This window comes from Phyllostomus discolor, chromosome 1, assembly GCF_004126475.2.
Source record: "Phyllostomus discolor isolate MPI-MPIP mPhyDis1 chromosome 1, mPhyDis1.pri.v3, whole genome shotgun sequence".
Taxonomy (NCBI): Eukaryota; Metazoa; Chordata; class Mammalia; order Chiroptera; family Phyllostomidae; genus Phyllostomus; species Phyllostomus discolor.
Genome location: NC_040903.2, coordinates 52,881,001 through 52,906,647, shown reverse-complemented (window position 1 = coordinate 52,906,647; position 25,647 = coordinate 52,881,001). Strand labels below are relative to the sequence as shown.

Below are 25,647 nucleotides of genomic sequence, written 5' to 3'. Positions count from 1 at the left end.
GGTCTCTTGAAGACACCACACACACACACACACACACACACACACCTTGTTTTCATATCTATTCAGCTACCCTATGTCTTTTCATTGGGGCATTTAAGCCATGTATATTTAAAGTAGTTGTTGATATACATGTATCAAAGCAGGCCCTTTAACATTCTTGTAATACTGGTTTAGTGGTACCAAGCTCCTTTAGCTTTTTCTTGTCTAGGAAGCTCTTTATCTCTACTTCAGTTCTAAATGATAGCTTTGTTGGGTAAGAGTAGTCTTGGTTGTAAGTCCTTGCTTTTCATCACTTTGAATATGTCTTGCTAATCCCTTCTGGCCTAAAATGTTTTTGTTGAGAAATCAGATGACAATATCACTGGTGGTCCCTTGTAGGTAACTAACTGCCTTTTTCTTCAGGCTTTAAGATTCTCTCCTTGTCTTTAAGTTTTGCTATTTTAATTATGTTGTGTCTTGGTGTGGGCTCTTTGGGTCCATCTTGTTTGGGACTCTCTGTGCTTCCTTGACCTATCTATTTTCTTCACTAGGTTAGGGAAGTTTTCAGCCATTATTTCTCCAAATAACTTCTTCCTCTTCTCCTTCTGGTACCCCTATGATGTTTGCTATGATGATGTATGCTGTTACTCTTCATGTTGTCCCAAAGGCCCCTTAAACTACCCTCATTTCTCTTAATTCTTTTTTTCTTTTTGCTGTTCTGATTGGGTCTTTTTTTTTTTTTACCTTGTTTTCCAAATCATTCATTTGATTCTCTGCTTCATCTAACTTACTTTTTATTACTTCTAGTGTGCTATTTATTTCAGATATTGCATTCTTTATACATGCCTGGTCCATTTTTTATGGTTTCTATGTCCTTTTCATGGTGTTCAGCATCTTTATAACCATTACTTTGAACTCAAAATCTGATAAATTGCTTGCCTCCATTTCATTGAGCTCTTCCTCTGGAGATGTCTCATTCTTTTGGGGGCCTGTTTCTTTTGTCTCTCCCTTTTGGCTGCCTCTTTGTATTTGTTTTTATGTATTAGGTGGATCCACAAAGACTGGTTCAACCCTATGTCAGATGCTGCCTGTGACTGGCTCTAGGCAACCTGTTTGGAGTTATCGGCAACCCACAGCTTGTGGTTCCCTCTGCTGAGCCTGAGTGCATGTGGAAAGGGCCAAGCTGAGCACCTAGGCCAGCTTTAACCAGTCCTGGTCCCAGATGCAGGTCAGCAAAAGTCTCAAAGCACCCAGATATCCACCTCTAATAGTGGGCTTCCTGCTAGGCTTAGTTATTACTGAAAGAGTCTCTGGCTATACACCTCAGCAGGGCTTAAGCTCCACAGGGTGGGGCCAAAAGGATTCCTGTGGGTGGAGTTACTGATTGCCCTCAGGTTAATGCCACTTGAAGGGGAGTGCTCTGCCAGAGAAAGAGGCTTCTGCACTGTGTGGAATGACTCAGCACAGGTTTCCTGGCTACTGACCTTTCACTTCTCTAACCAGAGCCAACCCCAGGGTCTCCTCATGCAGCTCTAGTCTGCTCTGCCCTCCCTCCAACAAAGCCCAGGGTAGGTGGATGCCAACAAGTCATTTTACATTAACCTTTTAAGAGGGTGGCTACACCTCTAGTTGTCTCTCCCAGACAGACAGGAACCCCACTGCTTTTCATATCCAGATGCTATGTGGGTGCCTTTTGCAGGTCTGGTGCTCTAGGCTAGGGAACCTGGCTTGGGGTTAAGATCCCACACTTCTCAGTAGGAACCCCCCACAGTTGGGCTATGTCTCCAGGACTTGAGCTGCTGCCTGTTAGAGTGCAGCCAGCCCTCTCACACTTCCACACTTCCTACCAATCTCCATGTGGCTTCTTCTCTAAGTCCTTGGTTATAAGGCTTCTCTCCAGCTAGTCTTCAGCTGGTTATTTAGGATGACTTTTCTATAATTTAGTTGTAATTCCAATTCGGTGCTGGGAGGAGATTAGTGTAGCTCCATTTGCCATCTTGAGTCCTCACAAGAATATTTTAAACACACAATACCTGACTATTTGGCGCCAAATGATGGCGGTCTTGAAGGAAAGCACCTGTGGGAGAGTCTCTATAAACTCGACAAGTCATTTTCTTCTTGGAACACCATTTTTATACTTGAAACCAACAACTGAAAGACACATTATTCAGCCTATTCGGATTAATCAGGCTTGAGAATTTGGCAAACATTTCTTGAAAATGAATGAAGAGTCTGAGACTTCAAGGTAAACTAACAATATGTGTTGCTAATGATGAAACACAAGCTTTCAAGCAAAAGAGAGAATTTCATAAAATGTGCATCCACAGGCTGTCCTTGCCTTGCAAGGTACTGTATTAACTGAGAAATGCAAACATGCTGGAACCCAGTTCCTACTCTGCGTAGGTCCCACTGGCCTCCCAAAGGCTCTTCTGAGATCAGTGGTGATGTTAATAAATGTGATTCTTGTTATATTATGTTAGCTTTAGTTAATGTGCCAGTATTTCAAAATTATCAATGCATATCAGAAAATCATGCATAAATAAAAGATTCATTCAATATATAAAATAAATCAATATTTTAAAGCTTCAATATAATAAATTTATTGATATACAGGGTGGGGCAAAAGTAGGTTTATAGTTGTGTGGGAAATAACACAATAAATTAAATAATACAAGAATAAATTGTTTTGTATACTCACAACTGTAAACCTACTTTTGCCCCACTCTGCATTTCCAGGTTCCACATTGTAACTCCCTCCAGGAAACAATCACACAACAAGTTTTGGTATTGTATCAAAAAAACACCCACAATTAACTGAAAAGGCCATTACAACATGCCTCCCTTTTCCAACTACAGATCTGTCTGAGGCTGGATTTCTTCACTTCCTTCAACCAAAACAGACAGCAACAAATTGAAAGTATACACCAATGTGAGAATATGACTGTTTTCAATAATGCCAGGCATCAGAGAAATTCCCAACTAAATATGTTTGTTTTCGGGAATAAAGTTATTTTTCATAAAAATGTTATTTATGTTAACATGTCACAAGTTTAATGTTAATTTTAAAGAATTGAAATAATTTTTAATTTTGCAGTTGTAATTTCCAATAACAATATAATTCACATAACCCACATTTTTGTTTGGATCTTCAATAATTTTTAAGAGTGTAAGGAGGTCCAGAAATCCTGAAAGTTGAGAACTGCTATTCTATGCCACGGTGGGCAAACATTTTTTGCAAAGGGCAAATAGTAAACATTTTAGGCTCTGTGGTTCACATACTCTGTCTCAACAGAGACAATACATGAAAGGATATGACTCTGTTCTCCTAATACTTTATTTCCAGGAACAGGTAGAATGCCAGGTGTTCTGACCACTATTCTGTATCATTATACCTTATCTGCTAGAGGCTTATGGATCTAAAAGTAGTATATTTCCCGGTAACATTTGTACTAATTATTATTTAAATATTCAAAGAAAGTTTAAATTTTTTCAATTTTTATTATGCAGAAATGTATGCAAAATGATATGTAATTTTAAACTACATAGTCCCTAATCATAAACGAAATCCCATTTCAATTTTGTCTAACCCAAGAACCTTAGAATCTGTCACTAAACATAGAGAATTAAAAATAATTTTTATACCTGGCAACATTTTAGGGCACTCTCATTAAGAAAATATGCTTTATACAACCAAACACAGAAAAAATCCTAGATTTTAAAAAAGAAAAGGGGAAAATCATGTGTGATGCAAACATCCCACCTTTATAAACTCAGGAGGGCTCAATTATGATATAATACAAAACTCACAGACCCCCTTTCCACAAGTGGAAATAAAAATACCAAAGCAATGGAAAAGAAGAATCCCATTAAAAGAATCCTATAAAACTTTTTTTTTTTTTAAAGACTCAAAAGAGCAAACAAGAGAAATGCTGCTTTGTAATCCCCAGGTTAAGACACCCAGGCTTTAAGGTTGCTAGGAAAGTCTGCAAGGAGCCCTAGCCCAGTCGCCCAAGTAACCATGACATGAGTTCATTAGGGCCTTCCCCTGGGCAGTGCTCTGAGTGGGAACATACACACTGTCACTCTCCCAGTCACTCAGTTATCCCTTGTCTGGGAGCACAGATGTAGTGAATGAACTGGCATACACCAGCAATGACCTTCTTCTAGACCAAGTGAACCATCTACAATAGTTAGTGCACCTGGGCCCAGGACTTTCTCTCAGACTATCCTCAAGCATGTGCTAGTGCTGGGCACCTCCCCAACGTCCTCGCAGTGGGACACTTCTTCTCTGATCATGACCTCTTTTTCATTATATTTTTTACCACCCACTACTGAAGAAGAGTCTTGGATAGTCTTCAAGGTTACACCATTCACCATCAATGACGCTCTTTTTCCCCCCTGTATTCTAACTCTTTCCTTGAATTGTTGGGGGCAGGGGAGAATAACTTCTTCATTGCATTTTCCTTGACTAATTCTGAATTCTAGATCCATCCCAGCATCCCATCAGCATTCCCTCAAGTGCTCTCTATTGGAAAAACCAATCTTGTAATCATTTTTTATAATTAAGATATATCAATGTAATTTTAAATTTTGGGGCTTACATCCCCCACTAGTTTTCCTTTAGAGTGAAACCCATATCATCATATGTCCCTAAAAATGACACAATGGACTCTGTTCAGAAGTACTTCTGCATGTGGCCAACTCCAGCCTTCCAAGATCTCCCTTTCCCTTCAAGGTCAGAGTAACCTCATTATTTTACTTATGGGGAGACGGCCCTGGCTAATGAAAAAAGCACACACTTGGAAATGAGACAGGCCAGCTCTGCCTTACTAACCCCATGATTTTAGCCAGGCTATTTAATGAAATGAGATTAAATGCAGTGACATAAGTAAAACACCTAACCTAGAGTAGCCAATCAACACATGACAGCTTTTATTAACACTTCTCAACCTCATTTTCATCACTCTCTATTTCTCACTTCCTCCAATTTGCATATTTTTAAGAGGCCCTGTATTGAAAATAATGGAGTCTTTTATGGAAGACAGACCAGTCTCTTGATTTTCCCACTTACTACAGGCACAACTTACAAGTATGAGACCTTGGAAAACCAAATAAAATAATGTTTATATATATATATAATTATATATTTATAATATACGTATATGTATATATTAGGAAAAGATAACATTGAGTAAATGCAATTTCTGAGACTCAAGATGCATTGTTTCATTTAACTCTCAAGATGCTCCTATAATATAATCACTACTATCACCATTTTACAGATGAGGAATCTGAATTTTAAGCAACTTGCCCTGAGCCCACAGTTTGAAGAGATTCTAATGTCAGCATGTAAGAACCTAATGCCTATACTATTAACGACACTATACAATGTTACCTTTTAACGCAGTTTTCTCAGGTATCAAAAGGAAATAGTATCTATGACTCAGTCACTTCTTGTGCTGGCTAAATGATAGAACACACTTAAGGCACTGAAAATACACCAGATGCTCAAATATTAGCTCCCTCCTTCTCATAACATTCTTCCCCTAATGTCCTTGTCTTACCTTACCCTGTTTGTTTACAAATGAGAAAACTTCCCATTTCACATCCACATCCTCTAGCTTGCACCTTAGTCATGTGCCTTCTCTGATAGACCTAAAATCTCAGGCAGATTTGGAAAACAATTTCTCAGCCTTCAATTCATTGTTTTTTTTCCGAACACTTTAGATCACATCCACAAAATCCATACCCTATAAGAGATAGTTCCCAAACCTGTGGTCCATCTTGCCAGGTGGCCAAGGATTGTTCTCCTATGTTCTACGCAGTTATAGTAAGTTATGGAGTATGTCAGAAGCTCAAGAACATAATTCAGAGTCTACTGAATTTTTATGAACATTATGAACAAAGTGTCACCACAGAACTAACCTCAAGTCATAGTAATTCCAAAATGTCATGAGAAGCCTGAAAGTAAATCGGCCAATGAAGCAAGTCTTATTAAAATTATGTTTTACTGTGTATTCAAGTTAGCATGCATAAAGATAAAATGTTTAGTAAAGAGCTAAATTTAACATTAAAGACTTAAGGCCAAAATGGAGGCATAGGTAGACACACTGTGCCTCCTCGCACAACCAAGATAGAGACAACAACAATTTAGAAACAGAATAACAACCAGAACTGACAGAAAACTGAACTGTATGGAAGTCGGACAACTAAGAAGTTAAAATAGAGCCATTCATCCAGACTGGTAGGAGGGGTGGACTCGGGTAGCCAGGTGCAAAGAGCAGAGAACGTTGGGACCAGGCACGTAAGGCATCCGGGGTGCGCAAGACTGCAGCAGGTGGACCCTGGGTGTGCAAGTGGCAGCTGGCAGACCCCAGCCGAGGGTGGCAAATGGCAGACCCAGCGAGGTGGGAATTGTGAAGCAAGGCACTGCGCACAACCCAGGGTCCCAGTGCTGGGAAATAGAGCCTCGGGGCATTGATTGAAAACACTCTGTGGGGGTTGAGGCACAGGGAGAGACTCTCAGCCTCACAGGAGAGGTTGTTGTAAAGTCCCACGAGGTTCTCAAGCCCACCCACACGGGAATTGGCACCAGAGGGGCCCACTTTCCTCGGGGGAAGCGGTGGAAGGGACTGAGGTCCGGAGAGCAAAGCAAGTGCCACTGTTCCCTCTTGGACCCCGCCCCCACATACAACGTCACAATCCAGCACCTTAGGTGCCCCGCCCTTGTGAACACTTATGGCTCCACCCCTCATACGTAACAGGTTCAACCAGACCAAAGGGGGAGGGGAAGATGGCTCAAACAGAAGTGAAAGCCCCACCATCAGTACTTTTAAGCGACCGAGATAGCCAACCTATCAGATGCACAGTTCAAAGCACTGGTGATCAAGATGCTCGCAGAATTGGTTGATTTTGGTCGCAAATTAGATGAACAAATGCAGGCTACAATAAGAAAAATGAAGAAAAATGCACAGGGAACCAATAGTGATGGGAAGGAGACTGGGACTCAAAACAAAAGAGTGGTCCAGAAGGAACAAAGAAACAACCAAACAGAAAAGAATGGAGAAATAAGAATTCAAAAAAAGATGAGGAGAAACTTAGGAACCTCCAGGACATCTTTAAATGTTCCAACATCTGAATTATAGGGGTACCAGAAGGAGAAGAGGAAGAGCAACAAGTGGAAAACTTATTTGAACAAATAATGAAGGAGAACTTCCCCATTCTGGCAAAAGAAATAGACTTCCAGGAAGTCCAAGAAGCTCAGAGTCCCAAAGAAGTTGGACCTAAGAAGGAACACACCAAAGCACATCATAATTACATTAGCCAAAGTAAAAATGAAGGAGAGAATCCTAGAAGCAGCAAGACATAAGGAGACAGTAATCTACAAAGGAGTTCCCATCAGACTGTCAGCTGATTTCTCAGAAGAGACCTTACAGGCAAGAAGGGGCTGGAAAGAAGTATTCCCAGTCATGAAAGGCAAGGACCTACATCCTAGATTGCTTTATCCAGCAAAGCTTTCATCTAGAATGGAAAGGCAGATAAAGTGCTTCTCAGATAAGGTCAAGTTAAAGGAGTTCATCATCACCAAGCCCTTATTTTATGAAATGTTAAAGGGACTTGTCTAGGAAAAAGAAGATAAAAAACATGTACAGTAAAATTATAACAAACTCACAATTTTTAACAACCACACCTAAAACAAAAACAAAAGCAACCTGAGCAAACAACTAGAACAGGAACAGAACCACAGAAATGGAGATCACATGGAGGGTTAGCAACAGGGGAGCAGGAGGAGGAGAGAGGGGAAAAGGTATGGAGAATAAGTAGCGTAGATAGTAGGTAGAAAATAGACAGGGGAGGGCAAGAATAGTATGGGAAATGTAGAAGCTAAAGAACTTATGACACATGGACAAGAACTAAAGGGGGGAATGTGGGTGGGAGGGGGTGTGCAGGGTGGAGGGGACAACTGTAATAACATAATCAATAAAATATATTTTAAAAAGAAATAAAAAAATTAATTTAACATTAAATTATAACAGTTACCAGAAGTATACCCCTTTAGCAATAAAGCCTCTAACAGAATAAAATCAAAATGAATCCGAAAAGAAAGAAAACTGAAAATCCACAAACACATGAAAATTAAGCAATATACTCTGAAACAACCAATGAGCCAAAGAGGAAATCAATGAAAATGAAAAAACATATCAAATCTTAATGGGATGCAGTAAAGCACTGCTAAGAGGGAGTTCACAGCTGTGAACACTTATATTAAAGAAGAAAAATCTAAAGTCAATAACTCAACTTTATAAAACAAGGAACTGAAAAAAACAAAGATAAAAGAGGAAGGAAATAAAGATTACAGCAGAAATAAATACAATAGAGAGGAAAAATAATGAAACTAAAAGCTGGGTTTTTTTCAAAAGATAAAAAAACTGACATCCTTAGCTAGACGAAGAAAAGAGAGAAAACTCAAATAACTGAAATCTGAAGTGAAAAGAGAGACATTACAGAACTAATGAGGATTACAACAGACTACCAACACGTGTACACCAACAGGTTGGATAACCTAGAAGAAATTAATAAATTCCTAGAAACATATAACCCACCAAGACTGAATGTAACAAAATATAAAACTCTAAGAAGACCTATAACAAATAAGAAGATAGAAACAATAATCAAAAAACTCCCAACAAAGAAAAGCCCAGGACCAGGTGACTTCACTGGAGAATTCTACTATTAAAGAATTCACATCATACCTCCTTAAATTCTTCCCCCAAATTTAAGAGGTGGGAACACTGCTAAACTCCATGTATGAGGCTAGCATTACCCTGAAACCAAAGCCAAACAGAAACACTAGAAGAAAACTACAGACCAACATCCCTTATAAAGTGTAGTTTAAAATCCTCAAAAAATTCTATCAAAAAAAAAAAACCAAAACAAAACAAAACCTCAACAGCACACTAAAAGGATTTATATACAATTACCAAGTGGGATTTATCCCTGGAATGCAAGTATGATTCAACATATGAAAATCAATCAATGTGTAACACCACATTAACTGAAGGAAGAACAAAACCATGTGATCATCTCAATTCACACAGAAAAAGCATGTGACTAAATTTAACACCTTTCACGATTAAAACACTCAATAAACTAGGAAAAGAAGGAAACTACCTCAACATAAGAAAGGCCACATATGAAAAGCCCATAGCTAACATATTCAATGGTAAAAGATCGAAAGCTTTTCCTCTAAGGTGAGGAACAAAGCAATGATGCCCACTTTCACCATTTTTACTCAACAGTGGAAGTTGTAGCCAACGCAATTAGGCAATGAAAATAAATAAAAAACATGCAAAGTGGGAAGGAAGAAGTAAAAGTACCTCTATTCACAGATGATATTACATGATCTTATATGCAGAAAAATTTAAAGAGTCCACAAAAAAATTATTAGAATTTCTAAACAAATTCAGCAAAACTGCAGGATACAAAAATCCATTGAGTTTCCATACATAAACAGCAAGCAATTCAAAAAAGGAAATTAAGGAAACAATTGCATTCACAGTAGTCCCTAAAAGAATGAGATATTTAGGGATAAACTCAACCAAGGAGGTTGAAAAGAACTCCATACTGAAAAACTACAAGACATCACTGAATGAAATTAACACAAATAAATGGAAAGACATCCTATGTTCACAGACCAGAAGATTTAAAATTGTGAAAATATCCATATTGCTCAAAGCAATCTACAGATTCAATGCAATCCTTGTCAAAAAAAATCCCAATGACATTTTTTGCAAAAATAGAAAAACTATGCTACAATTCATGGAGAATCTCAAGGGACCCTGAAAATCCAAAACAACCTTGACAAAGAAGAAAAAAGTTGGAAACCTCACACTTCCTAATTCCAAAATATATTGCAAAGCTACAGTAATCAAAACAGACTGGTATTGGCATGAAGACAGACATACAGGCCAATAAAACAGAATAGTGAGCCTGAGGCAGGTGGGCAGGGGGAACCCTCACACTGTCAAATGATCTTCAGTGAAGTCGCCATGACAACTCAATGGGGGAAGAACAGTCTTTAACAAATGGTGTTAAAAAAAAAATGAGATATCCGTAAGCAAAAGAACTATGTTGGACCCATAAGATACACCATGCCCAAAAATTAACACAAAATAGATTAAATCCTAAATGTCATACCTAAAACTATAAAACTCCTAAAAAAAATATAAGGGGAAAATTTCATGACTTTGAATTTGGTTATAGTATCTTGGATCTGACACCAAAAGCACAAGAAACAAAATTAAAAATAGACAAATGGGACTATATAAAACTTTAAAAACTTCTGCAAAACAAAGGAAAAAATCAACAAAGTGAAAAGAGGACCTACAGAATGCAATATTTACAAATCATATCTTAGAAGGGTTACTATCCAGAATATACAATGAGCTCCTACAACTCCATAACAAAAAAATGAAAGAAAAATGAGCTGAGAATCTCGGGAGACATTTTTCCAAAAAGCACATGCCAACAAGCATATGAAAAGATGTTCAAGATCTTTAATTATTAGAAAAAGTGCAAAGCAAAAGGGGCCATCACCTCACAACCATTTGTTTATTGGGTATAGAGTTTCAGCTTTTCAGTTCTGGAGAGCTGTTACATGACGATGTGAATATATTTAAGACTGCTGAGCTGTCACTCAAAAGGGTTAATATGGTGAATTTTGTATTATGTGCTTTTACAATTACTTTATAAAATGAGTGCAACACCTGAAGACAACAGAAGAAAGGAAATTTCTACAAACTATTAACCAGAATAGTTGCCCAGTAACCCAAGATTAGTATCAAAGGTGGGAATTCTTAATTCTAACAACAAGCAAAGTGATTTAAGCAACAATTATGAATACAAGCCAGCCTTTACAGCAAGGTGTGTAGAGCTGTCTTGGAATTCAGATTTGAAGCACATAAATCACTGCCATACTTAGAAGCACAAATAAACACTTTGTCAGAGGGGAGGTGCTAACACCAGCCAATTATGCTATACATTTGGGGTGTAATAAATGGTTTTAACCATTACTGCCAATTATGAATGACAACCTAATGCCCAAACCATTATATACCAAAGAACATAATGCAGTGAACTTAAGAATATTCATGTTTTTTGGAAATTTCTCTCTGTGTGTTTAGACAACAGTATTACCCAAAAAATGTTTCTGTTGTTGCAACTGTTTGCTACTGAAGTACAACCCAGCCCATTTTGATTGACACACTGATCACTTGAAAAACTCAGTGGTCTCATTTTTAAACAACATAAATCATTACTCTAAGTATATACATTGTTATTTACTGGGTACTAATTGATATTGTGTGATTTAACATAATAGTTCCTAAAAATGTAGCTTCCTAACATCTGCAATAAATCTGGATATTTATAAACATGGTTTCATGTGTTTATTGACTAGATAACAGAAATCACACAACTTGTCCAGTTTCATCAATTTCTCAGGCCCTACAACATAGCTATCAAAAAATAAGCTTACTAAAAATCAGTTCTTCTTGTGTCATATTAGTTATGCCATAATGCCAATCTTAACAGTATTTTCTCATTAAGGATAGCACTAAAGAGGTAAACTAAATGCAATACACAATAATTGTTGCATATTTATATGTATATTGTTTTAATTTTTTATTTATTGATTTTAGAGCAAGAAAAACATCAGTTTGTTGTTCCACCTATTTATGCATTCATTGGCTGATTCCTGCATGTGCTCTGACTGCAGATCAAACCCTCAACCTTTGATGTACAGAGACAATGCTCTAACTGATCTATGTGGCCACATGTATTTCTTTAAGCTACCATAGAGAGCAATAAAACAAATATAAAATCTAAAAGCACTGTTCACTTATAATACAAACAACTGTACACCGAGTAAGATTTTTGGCCATGGCAGTCTGTCTTTACCTTCTTAAGTAAGGAAATCCTCCCTTTCTGGCATGGGAGCTTAAGTTCGTGTTGCCCAGATTTGACCACACTCTTCTGCTTTAATGATTTCCAAAGCTCAAATCAAAAGGGAATACAGTCTTTAAAGAGCAATTCAAAACCCTAATGTCATATTACACATAAAATAGTGAATCCTATATTAACTAAAAGAAAATCTGTCCTGTATGGGCCCTTCATGTATTAAATAGTAAAGAATTTCATATTTGAAGTCAGTTATACTGAGGACTAACTTAGCATTTCATTCCTCAGATACCTTTAAATGTTAATTTCTTCAACTATGTCAACACTTAAATTTTATTAATATTTATTGCTAGAATCTATTGACTATACTCTGAAAATTTTAACTTGAATATCATAGCTCTGAGAAGGATTGTTTTCCTTTCCGAAGTGAAACAAATGAATGGAAAAGGGAAAAGTTAACATTTCCAAGGTTGCATGTGAAGATGGAACAAAAATTAAGTTGCTAAGGAAAGTAACATGCCAGTCATTGTTCAAAAACCATGAGAAATGTTTACACAAAAGAGCGTTTCACAGAACTGCACAAAGCCTTGCGGTGCACATACAGACACACGGTCTATACTAACACTCTCTGGAAAGACACAATGTGATAAGGAGAAACTTTACAATTTATGTCAAAAAATCTTGGGTTAGAGGAGGAATCAGACTGAAAAAAAAACAGTGTATGCAGGAACAGGAAAAAACTAGTAAAGGCCATATGGAAGCGTGCTGTAAATCACTTCCTACGCATACGTTCTTCAGAGGAGACAAGCCCGCACAAGAAATGGCCAATGACGCAACCCCCGTGCCTTTCGACACAGCTACAGTGGTTCAGGTTTCACAGGTCTTCCTTCCCACAAAAGGCGTCTCAGTGGAGTCCCTTGGCCTCCCTTTCTAAAATCTCCATGCATACACCCCGCCCTCATTTACTGTTCTTCTTAGTGCATATCACAATCAAACACGCTGCGTATATTTCATTGATCTTGTGTACTGTCTTCCCTACTTGAACATAAAACACACGAGGAGGAACTGTTGCCTCGGTTGCTCGCTGTTGAATTCCTAGTGTCTTAGAAGAGTGCCTGCCATACTACCAAATGGCTCTGTAAGTACTTGTTGGACCAACACTGAAGTCTCTACCAAGTTTAGCTATGGTAATATTATCTTCCCAAAGGAGGAAGAGTTACTAATCTCACTAACCACAGTGGAAAATACTAGACCAAAGGTATAGTAGGCAAATTCCCTACTAATTGAAGATATTAAATGGTCCACGTTTGTACCCAGTGCCCTCGGCCATCCCCAGCTCCCAGCTCTCCCCACCACTGCCTTCCACCCCACGGGAAGCAGAGCACACGAGTGGCAGTCGGCTTGCCTGCTGCTCACTCTCCCTCACCCATGGGTTGGATTATGCTGGTGCTGCTGGCACAGAGGCTTTCTCACACACACTCTCACCCATCTGGGCCTTTGGTGTGATCCAAGGTTCTGGCCCTTCTTCCTCCTTTGGGGAGAAGGCTGGCCAGGTCCTCTGCAACCTGTCTCTCCTCCTGTGAAGAAGACTGTCATGGGCCATTGCTTCAGCCAGGAACACTACTCTCTTCAACCACTGTGCATACTTGACTTTTTTTCTGATTACAAATGTTTTCTAAGTTTTTCAAGTTTTTATTTAAAATTTAATAGCATTTATCATATATCCATCTCCTGAAAGTCTCAGAAAAAGAAGAGAAAATTACTATACAACACAAATTACTAACAGTAAACCAAGACTTTGTGCCAATAAATATTCCCTTATTGGACACAAAAGAACCCAGTACCTTTACCCCCAAATCCTAACTTTCCTGATTTTTAAAAAATTTTATTGTTGTTCAAGTAGTTTTTTGCCTTTTCCTCCCATCTCTCCCCACACCCCAGCCATCTCCACTGATTTTTTTGTATCTCTGAATATCTCACCCCTGATGCCCTTATTTTAGAGAGATGTTTGCTGAAATAATTAGAGGAATATAGAGTAGTGGCACCTGCAACTTCCTCTAAAATACTTCATAGACAGGTAGATACATAGTAGGTAGGTAGCACACATGGCAAACTGCTACCAATTGTTGAATCTAAGGTGGGCATATGGGCATTCTTTGCACAGTTCTATATTTACATATATTTAAAATATTTGTGATAAGTTTTTGGAAAAGAACTTCCATATCTCCGAACCTCTACCTCAGAGTTATGTGTCTCTCTGAGGTCCTAATTAGCCCACTTATCAAATGCAGTGACACTCAAAATGGCCTGTCCCCACCTCCAACCTTACCTGCACACGGCTGCCAGCATCCTCCTTCTGAGCTATTTAAATGGCTGCATTACTACTTTAAGTGAAGCTATGACATGACTCAACAGCACTCTCATGATAGTGAAAATTCCTTAAAATCACTCATGCCTTCCCATCCTCTCCAGTCTTCCGTCACACACACACTCACACACAATCACAGACACCCTCCCCACAATCACAGACACCCTCCCTCCAATTTTCTATGAAACTACCTGCAGACCCCTGAGCACATCCTGTCACTTCATGCCTCTGTGCATTTGCTCCCTCTAGTCCCTCCACCTGCTTCAAATGTGGGTTTAACCACATGTTTGTCATCACGCTGCCCAATGAGGAGCAAGTAAGCAAAAAGCACCATCATATGAGCAACGAGAAAGTCTCAATTATGCATGGATACATTCTCTTCTTCATACCTGGGTATCACTATTCAGCAATTCCTTTCCTTATCAGCAGAGGGTGCTATCATTTCATTTTTAAAAAAGAAAATTAAAGTCATGCCAACAAAAGCAATTTTCACCTTCAGATGGATGTGTTAAAGCCGTAAAAATAAATTTTCCCAGTTTTGAGATATTACTGATATCCATCACTGTAAAAGTTTAAAGTATGTACAATGTAATGGTTTGACTTACATATATTGTGAAATGATTACCACTATAAATTTAGTTAGCATCCCTCTTCTTATATAGATGCAAAAAGAGAAAGCAAAAACAGAAAATAAAATTTACAGAGCTAACTGAAGTCATCATGCTACACATTATAATCCCAGTACTTACAAATCCTTTAACTGGAAGTCTGTATCTTTTAACTTTCCCCTTCCTCTACTTCCCTGTCTCTGGTAACCACATATCTAATCTCTTTATCTGTGAGTTTGGGTTCTTTAAAATACATATATTTACATCTGTATATATATTTGTATGTGTGTGTATATATATTTCTAATAAGGAATTTCAAAATGAAAATAAATACCCATTATTAACTTAAACAAAAATCATTTTGTTTTACTTAATGCAATTTATTATAGTCAATCCACTGCCTGTTGTTTGAAGCATCTGCCAGAAAAAGTTTCAGCTAGGCTTGCTTAAGCTAAGAGAACACACCAAACACCCAGCACAGTCAAGAGAAACACAAATGGGAAGAGGAGCCAGATGGAAGGTAACACACACTGTACACATACCCTCGGGAACAAAGGCTAAAGAGACTGAACAAGTGCATTGCCCTTGGTCCTGCTGTTTGAGCATCTATTACTGGTCCTTTACTTATCTCCTTTATGATTTGCATATTTTCTACTTATAAATTAAACTGCTGACTTCCCACGTGCCGCTGAAGTGGGTGACGGTCTTACTTCCACTTTACAAATAAAGAGGTTTCAAAGGGCGCCTTCCTCCACTGAGAGTGGGAAAGGGAGTGTCCTCCCTGGAGCCCGTGGTTCCCGTACCCACTTCCCACGACCATCAAGGCCAATTTAAAAAAGAAACCACATGACCATACACCTTAAATTCTGGATGTGATTATACCATTTGAATGAACCATTTAACTTGTAGGAATTTACCCTAAAAAAATCACCAAGTACGCAACAATGCATCAATAGATGTAAATAAAACACCCTGGAAAACGGCTGAAGTTTTCCGTGGCAGTGTCTTCAGTGCAGAGTTCCTGCTTCGTTTGCAGTCCCAGGGCCAACACAGAACTGACTCTAATGCGCAGCTGTTTTGCCTTCCATGTATCTGCACAAATACATGTGGTCTCTATACCCACCACCTCTTTACTGAAACTTTTGCAATTTACTTCACCTTTTGGCCTTCTGGTCCATACTTTCCTAAGCTAGTTCCTAGTCCACTTTTTGTTTTGGTTTTACAGTTCCAGAAAGGTACTGACCACTAACAATGACTGCATTTCAAACAGGATGGTAGAGCTCAAAGTTTCTGGCACTTTCAAAATTAATCTCTACATTTTGTGACTTAACTAATACATTTCATATAGTTATCAAGTAATTATCAAATTCCTGTGATCTGCATAGTTCTATACCAGGCTATAAGAGGGAATTCCAAAGTATAATCATATTTAGATTTGATCAACTGAAAATCAATTCCAGTTCTAAAATTCTGAATCGATGAGTGTAGATTCATCCTGCAGTTTTTTACTCATTCACTTCAGGGACTCAAGTGAACCAGGACCACTCTCACTCCCAGTACTCTGAGCAGGGCACTCCCTGCACAAGCTGTAACTACTGCAATCTCACCCTTATCTGAAAGGAGAGATGAGACGAAAAAAGAGTGGAACCATCAGAGAACCTAGGAATTGAATAAGCTTTCTGTGAGATACTAAAAATCTGATGTCACTCAAGCCTGGGTCATAAAACCAGGAGGCTGGCATCAACTTTCACGCATTTAGCCTCCCCACGAAGGTCTTCCATTTTCTAGACACTCTGCTCCCAGTCACTGTTTCCTTCAATATGTTAAAAAAATGTAAAAAATATATGTCTACACTGAATCCCCAACAAAAACATTAAAAGAGAGTAAGGCAAGATTTATTTTTCCAAGCTGGCAAAGGTATCACTTAATAGTGAAAATTTAATAAACACTTAGGACTACTTGAAATTTGAAGCCATTTAGGTAATAATAAAAGTGAATAATTTGACAATAAAAACTCCATTTCTTTTTTTAATATATCTTATTGACTATGTTATCACAGTTGGTCCAATTTTTCCCCTTTTGCCCCCTCCACCCGGTACGCCCCCATTCCCTCTGGCAGTCCCCTCACCTTAGTTCATGTCCATTAGTCACACATGAAGTTCTCTGGCTTCTCCATGTCCTATACTGTTCTTAACATCCCCATCTATTCTGTACCTACCGATTTATGCTTCTTAATCCCTGCACCTTTTTACCCATTCTCCCCCTTCCTCCTCCCAACCGATAGCCCTCCAAATGAATTCTAGATATGCTTGTTCCTGATGTCTATTCCTGTTCTGCTTGTTTGCTTAGTTTGTTTTTAGATTCAGTTGTTGATAGTTGTGAATTTATTGTCATTTTAATTTCATAGTTTAGACCTTCTTTTTCTTAAATAAGTACCTTCAACATTTCATATAATAATGGTTTGGTGAAGATGAACTTCTTTATCTTGTCTGGGAAGTACTTTGTCTGCCCTTTGATTCTTAATGATAGCTTTGCTGGATAGAACAATCTTGGTTATAGGTCCTTGCTTTTCATCACTTTGAATACTACTTGCCAGTCCCTTCTTGCCTCCAAAGTTTCTTTTGAGAAATCAGCTGACAATCTTACGGGAACTCCTTTGTAGATAAGTCTCTGCTTTTCTCTTGCTGCTTTTAAGGGTCTTTGCCTTGAATCTTTGGCTTTTTAATTATGATGTGCCTTGATGTGGTCCTCTTTGTACCCATCTTGTTTGGGATTCTCCGTGCTTTCTGGACTTGCATGTCTATTTCCTTTGCGAAATTAGGGATTTTTCTTTCATTATTTTTTCCAAAAAATTTTCAATTTCTTGCTCTTTCTCTTCTCCATCTGGTACCCCTGTGATTCAAATGTTGGTACATTTGAAGTTGTCCCAGAGGCTCCTTAGCCTACCCTCATTTGGGGGGAATTCTTTTATGTTCCTATTCTGTTTGAATGTTTTTTTCTTCCTTATGTTCCAAATCACTGATCTGATTTTTTACTTCATCTGCTCCACTGCTGATTCCCTATAAATTTTCCTTTATTTCACTTAGAGTAACCTTCATTTCTGCCTGGTTCTTTTTTATGCTCTTGAAGTACCCAATGAGTTCCTTGAGCATCCTGATAACCAGTGTTTTGAACTCTTCATCTGATAGATTGCTTATTTCCATTTTGTTTAGTTCTTTTTCTGGAGTTTCATTCTTTCATGTGGGTCATATTCCTTTGTCCTCATTTTGGCAGCCTCCCTGTGTTTGTTTCTATGTATTAGGTAGAGCTTCTATGACTCCCTGTCTTAATAGAGTGGCCTACTGTAGAAAAGTGCACTGGTAAGTTGGATGGTGTGGAGCCCTAGGTAATCGCCAGAGTGGGGCAACCCATGTGAACCTGGTTGAAGGAGTCTCTGATATTGTGTTGTCACTTTGTGGCTGTGTGGGGGAGGGCTCAGAAAGGTGACAATGACACTGCCTGTCCTCTGGGGTTTTGTCCAGGAGGAAACTGTCCCCCCACAATTGCTCCTATGCCAAACATTTCCATTTCTCCCCATATACTACTGCTGCCCTTCCAGCTGCTGCCCTAGTGCTAGAGCCCAGAAGGAGTGAGTCTGTATAAGTCCTAAGTCCATTGCAGGCCCTTTAAGAGGAGATGCCTGAGAATCCTGTGGTTTCTTCCACCACTTCAACAACCACTGGTTTTTACAGCCAGAAGTTATGGGGACTTAACTTCCTGGTACTGAAACTCTGGGCTGGGATCCCTCACTCATGAGGTGTCCTTCCCAATTTTTATCCACCACATGTGGGTTCAGGACTGCCTATTCCACATTTCCGTGTATCCACCCCTCCTACTCACCTGGATGAATTTGATTTGTTTAATTTCTTGGTTGTCGGACTTCCACACAGTTCAATTTTTTTTTTTTTTTAAAGATTCTATCCATTTACTTCCAGAGAGGGAAGGGAAGGAGATAGAGAGAGAGAGAGAGAAACATCAATGTGTGGTTGCTGGGGGTCATGGCCTGCAACCTAGGCATGTACCCTGACTGTGAATCGAACCTGTGACACTTTGGTTCGCAGCCCGCACTCAATCCACTGAGCTACACCAGCCAGGGCTCACACAGTTCAATTTTATGATGATTCTGGGTGATAGCTGTTTTGCAGTTTAGTTGTAATTTTTGCTGTGGTTGTGCAAGGAGGCAAACCATGTTTACCTACACCTTCTGTTTTGACAGGAATTCTCAAAAGCTCCATTTCTGACATACATGTCCAGATGAAACTCCCACTCACCTAACAGCTGCAAATCCATTCTGTTTCCTAAAAAGAGTCTCTTCTCATCTGCATTTCTTTAAAGATTGGAATGACTTTTTTTTTTTAATTTTTGGTAAAAGATAAGCTGGGAAGGGGGAATGTCCTGAACTGCTTGGTAGAGGTACCAGCCACAAATGGACTGGGGAGTTGAAGAGTAGGATTTTATAGCTTTAAAGGGAAAGCTCGTGAGATTATCTTGATAAATGTAAAAGAGAAAAGGGGCCTATGAAAGACAAGGACCCTGACTTCTCTGCAACCTAAGAGATCGGGCCAGACTTAAGGGCTGAATTAATCAGAAAAATAATAAAAGCGTAATACCACTATCTCTACATCAAGGAAACCTGTAAGAATCATCATGTAGAAACAAAACTAGTACTTTTCCTTACCACTTGTTAGGCCTGAATTAAGATTTACAATGAAAATTCTTTATTCTTAACTCTTGTAACAGTTAAACAAAGTGAACCAAGTAATTGTGCCTGTTGATTACTCCACGCGTCATCTCCTCATTGTAAAAAAGAGAATTTTTGCTATGTCTACTCCTATGTGAATGATCTTCAATTGCATTATAATCTCCTTGGATTGAGAAAATGTGACAGTCTCAAATAAATCCTTTTTACTCTCCCCTAAACCACTTGAGAACATTTCTCCAACCATTAATTTTACAAACCAGCCAGGATGCCTAAGAGAAAAATGATAGCTGTACAAGTTCTGAAAATCTTGCTAAACGTGTCTGTGGTTAAAGGGCTCTGTTTCTTTTCCTTAACACCTGAAGAGCAAATTGCTATGAAAGGAATGACGGAAGAACAGAACCCAATAAATTACCATTTGGAAGGCAATGACATTAGTATAACAGATGTTTAGGTGAAGCATGGGCTTCTGTTCTTTCTTTGTTTTGGATTTTGGTTTTTTGTGTTGCTGGGTTTTTTTTCCTTTACATTGAGTTTATTTTTGATCATTAACTTACCTCACTCATATGGACTTTACATTAAAAATTCATTGCATCCCTACAATATTCCATTTTAGCATTATTTGTAGCACTAATTGTACTTTCTTCGGCTATCATATTTTTCAGTTCAGGGCCCTTTATTTGGGTAACAAGACATACACTGCCAGGTTATAAATGCTTTATTTTTTTAACACAGAGGAAGCTTAGTGGTAGATATGGAGCGATTTGATCCTTTTACAACTGAGAGTTCAAGTTCAGGCTTTCTTACTGATAGAATATACATGTACACCTACATATGTATATGTAATAATGTTAAACGTAAGCTTAGTCACTAGTAGAAGATTCACTGTCTGAGCTCTCTTCTTTTTTCCACCTTTGCCATTAGGCAGTGGTGCATTTGGCCTCTCGAGGAGACCTGGGTCTGGTCCTTCTGCTCTCACTTTGCTTCTTGCTGCCATCACAGGATCACCTGCTGGGACCGTTCTGAGACATCTGGCATATCTTGGATGCTTGGCTGCAGCTAAAGATATTCTCTGCTGTTACTTCACTTTCCCGTGGTCGAGAGCTTTGTAAGCTTCTCTGCTGTGATTGCTCTGACGTGGTTTCAGAGTGTGATTCAAAATGTGATTTCATTTGTGATGCTGGTGATGCCTACAGGATATACTTCAATTGTGACATCATCTAGGCCTGGGCTGGATGACAACTTTGCATAAAAAATATTGGAAGTTGTTTCATTAAGTCAAAAATGATGATCAGCAAATGGTACATCAGAATTACCTTTTCCCAGGACCAAATAAATTCCTCACAAATTTCCCTTTCAATATAGCAGAATCACACACTATCAACTCCTAGTAAAAAAAAAAAATTATTATTTTTACTAATTTACTAATTCCTAATTAATTTTACTAAAATTTACCATCAACTCCTAACAAAACTATCTTTCAAAATAATTGTCTATTTTTGTCTTGTTTTTAATCATCAGCAATGAATTCTGGAACTTCCAATGCTTTTCAGAAAAAAGGTATTTTATAAATTGTAAAAAAGCATTTATTTATACTTTGACTCCTTCCACCCAAAAAAGATCTGAGGTAGCTTACAGAGACACAAACAAGAAGCTGGAGCTTTTATTTATCCATGGAGGTCGTTTTGTTTTCCAATGAGAAAAGGGCAGACAGTGTACATAGGGGTTGGATGCAAAAGCTTCTGGGTTAGACTGTCCCGTGCTGACACAGTAAATAAATCACAGAAACACACATGTCTACAGATCTTGGCAACACTGAGTATTTATACAGACGTTCTTCCCTTTGAATCACAAGCTTCTGGGGTAGTTAAACCTCCATTTCATCTGTCCTGTCCCAAAGTCAGAAAACAAGAAGGGGACAGATCCAGGTCTAGAACTCAACGTTCCTTGCACCCTTTTGTGCACATGGGGCCTTTCCAAGCAAAGCCAAGGTGAGGCCACCAAGAAGACAAGAAAGTAAAACAACAAAAAAAATGCTTTTTATCAACTATCGGTTGAACCAATACCAAAAGTACTATAATTTGCCTATACATACAACCACCTGGTAAGTTTTCCATTTTCCTTAGAAATAATTAAATATATGGTTTCACTACTACTAGTTTTACTGACTAGTAACTACACCTACCCAAATAACACGTACCGAGAAACTACGAGGCACAACACTGGAATCATAAGATAGAACTGCTGCTCTGAGGAGACGATGTGTGCTGGGAGGTAGACAGCACCATCTAGTTCGGTAAACTGGAACAACAGGCCGTGGAAATGTGCAGTTACTGCTAACCAGCTACTAAAGGAAAATAACTGTAACACGAAGCCTATGTGTGGCATCACAACAGAACTCCTCCAGAATGAAAAGTCTTGGGCCCCAACCATAGAGGTGAAATTGCTCTTCAAATGTAACATCCCACCCTACTCCCCAGTTTACTTTCTTTAAAATATGTCAACAGTCTACAGCCATACTACCCTGAACATCCTGATCTTGTCTAAAATATGTCAACAAAATATGTCAATTTGATAAACTTAAACAGCAAAAGCTATATAACAATAATTTAAATCAGAAGTTCCAAAACTTCTGTCATTCATATACCATCCTCACAATTTTTACATTACATCAAAAACTACTTTTTGGCTTAACAGTTTTCTTAAACTGAGGAGGCTTTTTAACTTAAATGTCTATTTGGGGCCTTTAGAAATTAACAACAGTGAAATCATTAGTGTGATGACTTAGTTTTGCTTTCTAATGTGCATAAAAGTGAAGGCATACGCCTAAACAAAAACTGTTTGTTTGAAAACCCCTTTTAAAACCCTGCATGCTCACACTTAGGAAACAGTAATTTTTAAAAAAAACTGTATTAGCAACTATTTATAAATTCTTTATTTGTAAATACAGTAAATGTTTTCTTTTTTTATAGTGATTTCAGAGAAAGGGGGAGGGAGGGAGGAAGAGAGGGAGAGAAACATGGATGTGAGAAACATTAGTCAGTTGCCTCTTGCACGTACCCCAGCTGGAGACCAAACCCACAACCTAGGTATGTGCCCTGACCAAGAATCGAATACACGACCTTTTGGTTTATGGAACCTTGCCCAACTGAGTCTCATTGGCCATGGCAAAACAGTAAATGTTTATAGCGTTCTGTAACTGCAGTTTTGATTCCTTTTTCTATTTCCTTAATTAATAATATATGCTTAATTACCTAGAAAGTACTTGATTATTTCCAGGGGAAATCCATCCTATTCCAGTCCCCCTAGCTCTCTACAAAAGAACATACTGTCTGTACCTCGCTATTAGTTAATCATTTAAAAGTTATACAAATCTTTCTTACACCTGCAGACAATTACAGATGGTTTTTCCGTCAATCATTTGTGAAGACAGAGAAGTTAAAAAACATGAAAAATATCAGATACCATATTTAACTATTTTCTAACTAAATAGTATCTTTTTTCTGATGCAGTGAAAATAAAAGTAGTTTTCTAGATGATCTCAGTGTTGAGATTTACTTCATGCCCAAATGCTGACAAAGGAAAAAGTTAAATGATTTTCACAATTATATTATAGTTGTCTAAAAAAATTACACTATACCATTATTCTTTAATTAGCCTAGTTGCTGACCAAAGCAAATTAGTTTTGTTAAGCCAATTCAGCAAATCACAAAGCCAGGTGGATCCCAATTTAATCATCTTTAATCTACCAACTAAGAAAAATTGCTCTTAACTATTTTGTCTTCTTAGTTCCTTTTCCAGAACTGACCATTTTAGCAGTCAGAATGATGTATGCTCATTAGCAAAAGTGGATCTTCGACACAGGTAAAAAGAACAAAGCAGCAACTAAACATTTTCCTTACCAGCAACAAGAGCAACTGCATCGAAACATGATTTATGTTAGACTCTACAAATCATTTACCGGGACTGGCACTTCAGGGTGCTTACCAGAAGTGCACCTCCCCATCAGCACAGTGGCTGTGCACTCCACTGAGCAGTGCATTTTATTTATTTTTTTTTAAGATTTCATTTATTTTTAGAGAGGGAATGGAGGGAGAAAGAGAGAGAGAGAAACATCAATGTGCAGTTGCTGGAGGCCATGGGCCTGCAACCCAGGCATGTGCCCTGACTGGGAATCAAACTGCGATGCTTTGGTTCACAGCCCGCGTTCAATCCACTGAGCTATGCCAGCCAGGGCTTGAGCAGTGCATTTTATACTGGGACAAGTCAAAGACCAGATCTGGAGCAGTTGCCGGACTTCTACAAGGATTCAATGAAGTAAGGCAAACCACTATCCCTACCCTTCCATCCTGAAAATGGTCATATTAGTGTTAAGGTAACCAGACTGGGCCAAAGATGGAGTCACTCCTGTTAATCTCCACATCAGCAAACCAGAACATAACTAGGTTTCCATGCCAGCCTTTCCCAGAAAAGGAAGGCCTAGGTCAAGAATTAGTGCTTGCCTGCTCAGTAAGTTACCTGAACCAGAGCCAAGACTTCCCTCTGCTCCACAGAAGGAAAGTAACCCTGCTTTAACAAGCTGGCAAATGCTCAGTATAACTTCCTTGTTTCTGCTCACTGGGTCCATAAAAATCTCTCACCTTGCACAGATCTTCTGAGCTAGATCAAATGCAGACCAATTCATGAATGCCTGTGGGAACCACAAACATTTCTGAATCATATGAAAGCCATGTACCTTCAGTCCTGTTTAAAAAGAAAGAAAGAAAGAAAAAAGAAAAAAACAACAGCCTCAGCCAGGTGACTGGGTTGGAGCGGTGTCCTGTGCACCAAATGGTTCTGGGGTTTAATTCTGGGTCAGGGCACCTACCCAGGTTGCAGTTTCAATCCCCATTTGTGATGTGTATGAGAGGCAAGCAGTCAAGTGTTTCTCTCTCTTTCTCCACCTTGGCCCCAAATACAATAAACATATATTTGGGTGGGAATTTTTTAAAAAACACATACAACAAGCCTAAAATGGGGGGTCGCTTATGTTATGCCCCACCTCACCAAACTGAGACTTAATTAGTCCTAGCTCTCCTATAAATGGAATCTTAAACTAGTCAGTCATCATTCACCTCATCAGCACTAGTGAGGTAATCTGCCTAACAGACTCCGGTCACACCCTAAAGGAAAGTGACCTTGCCACAGCCAACTTACTTTTTGCTAGTTTAACTTCCTGTTCCCACTCCCTTTTCTGCCTATAAGTTTTCCATCTGGTACAGCTGCTCAGAGCTCCTTTCTATCTGCTAGATGGAATGCTGCCCATTCAGGAATCACTGAATAAACCCAATAAGATCTTTAAAAATCTATTTAGCTGAATTTTGTTTTTAGCAGTCCTCAGAAACAGCCACAGAACATACAAAAAGCTGCTCCTGTTCTAGGCAGATCATGGAGCCTAAGGACTTAGAGACTGTTTTCGGACCCAGATCAAGAAGTCTCGCTCCACTGGCTTGAGGAGGCTGACACAGGGCCACAGCCTCACATTTGAAAAGAAATGTCCTGTGTCTGTTTGTACTGTGTGTCTAAGCGCCTGATGACATATAAGTCATGTGCAATTTAAAAAAATTTTTTTAAACTAAAATTCTTTGGTGGTAGTGTATACAAATCACTTTGCATCTTGATTGACTGAAAAGTCTCCTACTAGCTGGCAGCGGCAGCTCTTGGACTTAAGAAATTAGGGATGTGATCTGATGAGGAAGAGAGTCACAGGATGCTAATGCTGCGCTTGCATAATTCCCCAGGTAAATATCCAGAAAACAGCAATTCTTCCTATCATTTCATGGGGAAAGGCAAGGTATTATAAAAGGAATAAAGCCCCAAAAGTGCCCCTTCTGCCTTGGCTCACCACTGTCAGTTGGATCATAAAAATACTACAAAGCTACATATTTCCCATCGATGTTTATTGTGATGAAAAATTAGAATGGCTCATGAGACATATACAGAAGACTTTTGAAATC

The 25,647-nt window shown here is 38.7% G+C and overlaps 1 protein-coding gene and 1 pseudogene across 3 annotated transcripts in view; both read right to left on the bottom strand.

Annotated features, from left to right (window-relative positions):
- Positions 1-25,647, bottom strand: part of MPP7 (membrane palmitoylated protein 7) — a 246,052-nt gene that overhangs the window by 192,362 nt on the left and 28,043 nt on the right. The gene's annotated exons all lie outside the window — the stretch shown is intronic.
- On the bottom strand, positions 20,185-20,926 carry LOC114491902 (annotated as a pseudogene).